Below are 8337 nucleotides of genomic sequence, written 5' to 3'. Positions count from 1 at the left end.
CAGGTTGAGGTCAGGACTCTGTGCAGGCCAGTCAAGTTCCTCCACCCCAAACTCACTCATCCATGTCTTTATGGACCTTGCTTTGTTCACTGGTGTGCAGTCATGTTGGAACATGAAGGGGGCATCCCAAAACTGTTCCTACAAAGCTGAAAGCATGAAATAGTCCCCCCCCGCACCTCTATAAATTCAAAACCATCAACCATCAACCTGAGCCCTTTCTCGATCCAGAGCTGTGTCCATCTGCAGCATTGCTCTCTGTTTCTCTACTCACAGGACACAGAGGCAGCAGTGGAAGCCATTGGCTCCTGATGCTGTCAATCAAGGAGGGAGTGTGGGGCAGGGCCGAGCCACACTGTGAGTGTGCCCAAATGTTTTCCACCATAGAAAGCGATTTGTTATGGGAGCAGAAACAGAAGAGAAGTGGACAGAGCCAGCAGGGGACCTCAGAAAAGAAGGTTTGGAGATGCTCTGTAAAACACCATTGCACAGAGCAGGTAAGTATAACATGTTTAATATTTTAGAAAAAAAAATAACTTTTACAACTCTTTAACAATTCCACTCAGACTATTAGGATACAGTGCACAGTGCATACAGCTTTGAGGTTTACCACATTCTATGTTAAAATCCATCTAAAGCCTTTCATTTTTTTCTCTAGAGTCATAAACAGATATTTTTAATGAACAGATGTGTGTTAAATGTCTAAAAAGAAATGTCATTTACTTCATGTAAACCTTGCCACCCTATCAAAGGAAGTGCCTGCCTATCCAGTGGTTCTAGTTGTACTTAGAGAAACAGAGATCCTTGACTTACTGGTATGAGCAATCTAATGTATATTGTATGGATCATTGTATAGTTTGACATTAGTTCTTTGTTACGTTTCTTCAGTTGCACCACTATGAGGAAGGCAGCTGTGTTTAAGAGATATTTTCCCTTACTAACAACAATGGACACTTGTAGAAGCTGTAGCTTGTAGAATACATTTAAGTCGATATCCTGACAGGCAGGTACTAAAGGTGCAGATACTAAATCCCTCTTCCCTTCCAGGCAGAGCAGAAAAATGAAGCATGCATGAATAGTGGTGAACCAAATGGGGGGTGTAGTTAAATTGTGCTCACAGTGGGAGGGTCTTAAAGGGGCATGGTTAAGTAAATCCTGAGCCTACTTGCTGTATTGACAGCACAAATACGCTGCAGTCCTTGTACCCACATAAAGTACTTTCATTACCATGCCACAAGAGAGAGTCTAGCATGCATGTACAATACTCAGCACAATCGTTAAACAAAGTAACTTTTTCATCACATATGCTTTTCAGCCTACCTTAAAATAGAACTTTATAAAGTAGCCAGGCAGTGACTACTGAGAAACCAGAAATTGTCCAGACAATAATCATATTGGTCAGAAGTATTGATGGTCAGTGGCTGAGTCTAAAAAAATCCCCCCCACTTCAGCTTTGGTGGCTAGCGGATAGCTGAACCAATAAACTATCTCCACCAGCATTGGTGGTAGCAGCAGCCTGTAACAATAACAGCCCCCCACCCTCCAGCAGTGGCTGGTTGGAACACATCCTCATCTTCTCCATCTATCGGGCACTTACACCATCCCCACCATCTCCCCTATAGGACATTCACCCTTCAGGTAGCAAATGCCTCTCTATCCTTTAATTCACACTCTTCCTTGAATGCTCTCCCCTGAAGATTCCCTTCATCTGCCTACAGCCATAAGCTCCCATCTATGCCCCATCTATAGACATGGATATTTCCCTTTCAGCAAGAAGATTTATGGTCTGCCAGGCAGGCTACTCAGGGTAATGATAATAGTGTGAGCCAGACTCTTCTTCAGCTTCTGCCACCTCTGGCTTCTCTCATCCAGTACCACCAACACGGACACCTGGTTTCCCAGAGACAGCAGTGGGACCCCACCTTGGGCACCACAAATTGCAGGGAAGGTGCTCCCCTTTTTCCCAAAGGGACACAGTGGATCCTTGTACACTGGAGGTGCTGAAGGATGGGTAAGGGCATCAATCAAGCACCAGGCAGTAGGAGAATTCTTTCCTGATCAGCCAGACTGAACCAATCATTATTCACTTTTAAAAAAGTAAGTCTGATAACACCAATCAGCTGAAGTGCAAATTATATTAGTAGAGCTGCATTTAATCTCCATTCTGCATAGGTGTCCTTTGAAGGGAATATATAATGGTTTTGTACATAATTCCTGTTTTTCTTTCTTTCAGGTACAGTAAATGTGAAACATAGAATATTAACATTTTGGCGCAGTGACTCATCACAGAGCTTCATTCTGTTTTTAATAGTTCATTCCAAAATGTTAGCCAGACAAATTGTGCCGCAAAGCAAGCAGCTCTGCAGTGTGGACTTTTAGCTAACCTGTAATGCTCTGGAAATTCTTTGTCATTAATTTTTATTTGTGCAAAATTATTGTGTAGCAAAAGTGAGCCTGGTTATTAACCTCTTCCTACTGGCCTATAGGCAACTGATGGCCTAGCAGGAGCACTACAGTTCTGGGAGGACATCATATGAAATCATATGATGTCCTCCCAGTAACTAGGGACAGCGCTGAAGTGCAACCCATCACCCGCTGTGTCCAGCGGACACAGTGGATGACAGGTCATTGTACCAGGCAGGCCTTGGTACCATGTGATCACTATGACCAATCACAGCGATTACATGACAGTTGTACACAATGAATGGCTTTCATTCATATTGTTTCATTGTAGGGGCATGGCTTGCGAGTGTTCAGCATGGCTGCTTAAGCTGAGAGCTCTGATGGCTGGGGAGAGAAACGGAGCAATGGCAGACCACATCTGCAGCCCACCACCAGCCCATCCACATCTACACCTCCTGGACATCCCCCTGCAGCCATATCACAGAAGAGGAAGAATGACAGAAGGCCACAACACTTCACTGACCTCCCAGACACTGCACATAGAGAATCAGAGCTCACAGCAGCTCTCCTGTCTCCCACCTACCCTACCTCCATAAGCACAGTGACAGGAAGAGAAACCCATATGCGGATGGACATAACACCATTATCATAAGATGTTATCCCTTACATGCAGACACTGCTCTACAATCCTCCATAGCGTCCTTCCCCAGTTCTGATCAGCCAGTCCTAGACACTACCATGAAGAGCATGCTTCTCTCCCTACAATCCTCCTTGATGGCAGATTTCTCTACTCTCATACATAAATTCTCTCCTGACCTGCATAATATGGGAGACAGAGTCTTGTACATAGAAAACAAAATGGGGGAATGTACCACAACTCTTAATGACTTAGTTGATGTTAATAATTGCAAAATACTTCAGTGCAATTATATAAATGGTCCCTCTTCCAATGTGATGCTGCTGCTGACACTAGATGCGTTCCCACATATATAGATACATTTTACCAAAACAGTGCCGCGCAATACTTCCGTAGTATAACGTGTGCTGCAAATTTATATAGTGCATAACATGTGCAATCCGCAAAATAAAGTGTGTGTGCAAATATCACATATGCAAAATATTCATCTGACATAATTAAACTCCCACATATAATAACCACTGTGCCAAATATCACATATACAGTGTGATCATCTTGCAATATATGACTCCCACATAATAAATCAAGTCCTTATAAAATTAGCAAATGTCTCTTTAAAATTCAGTATATTCTCATAGATATTCATGCAACTTCCTGTAATGTTAAAAATCACCCTTGTGTATTTCTCCTCCACCAGCACACATATATACTCTCACCTCCTGGATTTGACCTATAGGTGTTTAGGTCAAAAAGCGCTTTTCCCTTATAACCTGGGTAGGTATGTTTTTCTTTTACTTTCCAACCTTCAATCTCCTCCACACTCTAATCCAGGTTGGTCTTCCTATTCCTTATACAGCATATCCCCTGATGAAGTCACGTGTTGTGACGTAATGTGTAGGGTGGGCCAATGACGTCAAGCCGCACTACCAGAAGTTTACAAACTGCCATCTTGTGAGTCACCTTAGAACGCCAGATTTGGAATTTTGGAAACTGTTCAACTGTAGTGTCCCAGTTGGGCACTTTTTATGTGAGTGTACTTACCTTTTATTAAATGTTGGTGGATACAAGTGAAACACTATGATGTGCATTTTTTCTGGATTTTTGGAGGATATGCTGTATAAGGAATAGGAAGACCAACCTGGATTAGAGTGTGGAGGAGATTGGAGGTTGGAGAGTAAAGGAAAAACATACCTACCTGGGTTATAAGGGAATTATAATGAATAATAATGAATTATTATGCGGGAGTCATATATTGCAAGATGATCACACTTTATATGAGATATTTGGCACAGTGGTTATTATATGTGGGAGTGTAATTATGTCAGATGATTATTTTGCATATGTGATATTTGTACACGCACTTTATTTTTAGGATGTCTATGAACAAACTAAAGATGATCACCTATGGATGAAGACCAAACTGGCGGACCTTGAAGACGAGTCCCTCTGCAACAATGTTATATTGTGCGGAGTCCCAGGATCTGTCTCATCCACCGACCTTTATACATTTGTTTGGGACCTTATGTCTGCATTATTACCAGAAGCTCCACCAATTGAGCTCACGATTGACCGCATACATCTCCAAGCCACTACACTTGCCGGACTCTGTTCCCAGAGATGTGCTCATGCGGGTCCATTTCTTCCAAACGAAAGAACAACTTCTCACCAAAGCAAGTTTACTAACCTCTCTTTCTGCACCATTTGATGGCATACAACTCTTTCTGGATCTATCTAAATGAGTGTTTCTCAACCGTGGTTCCGTGAGAAGTCACCAGGGGTTCCACAGCAATCTACCTGTTAATTGCCAGCTGCTGATTGATAGATCTCATTCTCATTGCAGACATTCCCCTATCACTTCTCCTGAATGCAGAGCGGTACAGGTAAACAAAGAATGTGTCAGCTCTTCCTCACTGGCCCATCCCCCCTCCTTTGCATCCCAGGTGCTTGTATATGATAGGATGGAAAAGAGAGGAGGGGCCAGCCGGGAACAGTGCGCCAAAGTCAGGACTATTACAGCCGCTTCCCTGTGTACCTATGAAAAGGAAACCATTACTGCCCTGCTCCAGTGTAAGAATGTACCCTGTTCCCAGGTACTCATGTGCCCTGCCCTCATGTAAGAATGTGTCCTGTTCCCGTGTAATCATATACCCTGCTCTCATGTAAGAATGTGTCCTGTTCCCGTGTAATCATATGCCCTGCTCTCATGTAAGAATGTGTCCTGTTCCCGTGTAATCATATGCCCTGTTCCCAGTGGTGTTTTTAGGTTTTGTGCTGCCCTAGGCAAAACAAAAATTGACTCTTCCACTACCACCGCCACCTATGCACTGGCAACTCCTCCCACCCCGGTGAGAAAGAAGACACTCACCTTCACAGTTCCGGACATCCCCGGGAACAATAGTCAGGCTCTGTATACACCATCAAGCAGCCCCCAGCCTTTCTCAGATCCCACCTGGTGCCCATGCTGTGTGTGTCCTTTCCTCCATCCCTTCTTTCGAGGGGCGGCGCTGCCCTCCTGAAAAATGCCACCCTAGGCAAATGCCTTGTTTGCCTTGTGGTAAATACGCCCCTGCCTGTTCCCATGTAAGAATGTGCCCTGTTCCCATGTTATTATGTCCTGTTCCCATGTAATCAAGTGCTCTGTTCCAATGTAAGAATGTGCCCTACTCTCATGCATTCATGTGACCTGCTCCCATGTAATCATGTGCCTTGTTCCCATGTAAGAATGTGCCCTGTTCCCATGTAGAAATGTGCCCTGCACTCATGTAATCATGTGCCTTGTTCCCATGTAAGAATGTGCCCTGTTCACATGTAAGAATGTGCCCTGTTCCCATGTAGAAATGTGCCCTGCTCTCATGTAATCATGTGCCCTCTTCCCATGTAAGAATGTGCCCTGTTCCCATGTAGAAATGTGCCCTGCTCTCATGTAATCATGTGCCCTGCTCCCATGTAAGAATGTGCCCTGTTCACATGTAATCATGTGCCCTGCTCTCATGTAATCATGTGTCCTGTTCCCATGTAAGAATGTGCCCTGTTTCCACGTAATAATGTGTCTGCTTCCATGTAAACATGTGCCCTGCTCCCATGTAAAAATGTGCCCTGCTGCCATGTAAGAATGTGCCCTGTTTCCACGGAATAATGTGTCTGCTTCCATGTAAACATGTGCCCTGCTCCCATGTAAAAATGTGCCCTGCTGCCATGTACTGTGCCCTCCTACCTCATGTACTGTGCCCTGCTTACCCCCTCTGCTCTGGCCTTCTGGCCTACTGTACCTCACTCTGCTGTTGCCCCCCTGTACACTGCTTATATATCAAGTTGAACCCAGAATTGAGCATCTGTGCAGAGAAAAGCACATACAGGTTTCACATTGAATAGACACTCAAAAGGGATCTTCATTACCTTTGGATCATACAGCTGCATCTCTAGTCATGTTGTGTACCTTATCCAGTGCAGAAAGTGTAGCAAAGGATCTTATGTTGGCGAAACCGGACAGAAGTTGCAAACAAGGATGAATTTGCACAGACATTCCATCAAGGAACATAAAGAAGATGACTTTTGCACACCTGTAGGACACCATTTCGCACAACCAGACCACACAATGGGAGACCTCAATATTTTAGTTCTTAAAGGAAATTTCAAATCCATACAGGAAAGAAAAAATTTTGAACTAAGAATGATAATTCTATTTGACAGAAGAGATAACGGCCTGAATTTGGACATGGGACCCTCACTCATAATCCAACAGTTTTATGACTATTACCTCAACCTCAAGCATGACTGCCTCTGTAAGTGTTCTCTCCCCCCCCCCCCCCCAGACTTTGCTTTTGCTGTGTCTTATCTCTGTTCTCTTTTTTTTTTTCCCCATCCCCTACATCTCTTCTAACATTCTGCTAAAACATTGTGATCAGTACTGTTTGGACCTGAAGAAGGGGACATTCCCCGAAAGCTTGTCCTCAAAATTGTATGTTAGTGCAAATAAAAAAAGTATCACGGACAGTACTCAATTGTTTCCGTCGTAAGTGCACTAATACGGCTACAATAACCTCAAGCACATTGAATAGGTAAATTATAATATTTATTATAATATTTAATGCCATTTTTTAAAATATTTGTTGTTTTATCAACAGCTCGCTGATCACACAGATGTTCCATGAGTTTTAGATATGAAAAATATTTCAGGGGTTCCCTGAGATTTCAAACTTTTTGCCAAGGGTTCCTCCAAGGTAAAAAGATTGAGAAACACTGATCTAAATACATCCTCCAGCTGAGAAGGCAACTCAACTCTGTTATGAAAGCTTTGCATAACCGCAAGATTTAATCCCAGTGGCGCTATCCGGAGACTCTGCTAATAACCAAGAATGGCACCTTTCATGTCATCACTACTCTTACTGGCGGAATTAAACTTCTTCATTCCTGTGACACCATTTTACATTTTACAAGATACAAGCGCACCATCTGTTTCCTCACGTTCATCTTCCACATAGTGTCAATACCCTGGAAAACACAAACCAAGACCTAGTAAACTTGACTGGTCCTGAATCTGATGTAAACCTGACCTGAAACGCTGATCAGCTACTGTGTCAATTAGCTGTGAAACCTGAGCTTCAATCCGCACCGCCCATGTGTGAATCAGCTCTTAACGTAATTCAATGTGGAAAATGGCTCAGGCTCACATATGCAACATCATATGTGTCCAATAGACACACTTCTCTCAAAACGCCCCACCTTCATGACATAACAAGCATTTTCTACACACCTTTCAAGCCTGTTTCACCTCAAAGAAAAGAAGTGTCATGATTGCTATAAGGGACTCAGTTTCCTTCCAGCTCCATTATAATGTCTTAGATCCTAATGGATGGTTTATCATCCTAGTATGCACCATTAACAATGTGCCCTACACGATACTGAACATTTATGCACCTAACAAATGCTAGATTACTTTTCTCACTAAAGCAATCCAGAAAGCCAAGGAAGTTCAGAAAGGTCACCTACTCATGTGCAGGAACTTTAACATTGTACCTGACATCCACTTGGATTCCACAACAGCAACTAAAAGCCACAAATCTCCTCTAAAGAAATTTTTGCATAACCAGGACATCTTTGATGTGTGGAGATGTTTCCATGGAACTGAAAGGGACTACACCTACTGCTCTCCTTACCACAAATCATACTCATGTCTAGATCTCTTTCTTACAGACAAATAGTTACTAGAGAAGGTTCAATCATATCGTGGTCAGATCACACAACCATTAGTATCATGCTTTGCCGGCTTTCAACCGTATTCTTATGTTTGGCTCGTCAAC

The 8337-nt window shown here is 43.1% G+C and overlaps 1 pseudogene; it reads left to right on the top strand.

Moving 5' to 3' along the window:
* Positions 1–397: 397 nt before the first annotated feature.
* On the top strand, positions 398–4776 carry LOC149443531 (uncharacterized; annotated as a pseudogene).
* Positions 4777–8337: the final 3561 nt, after the last annotated feature.

This window comes from Staurois parvus, unplaced genomic scaffold (genome assembly GCF_062004578.1).
Source record: "Staurois parvus isolate SC_StPar_1 unplaced genomic scaffold, SC_StPar_1.0 ptg000850l, whole genome shotgun sequence".
NCBI classification, from domain to species: domain Eukaryota; kingdom Metazoa; phylum Chordata; class Amphibia; order Anura; family Ranidae; genus Staurois; species Staurois parvus.
The sequence above is the reverse complement of the archived record's forward strand: the minus strand, read 5'-3'. Positions and strand labels throughout refer to the sequence as shown.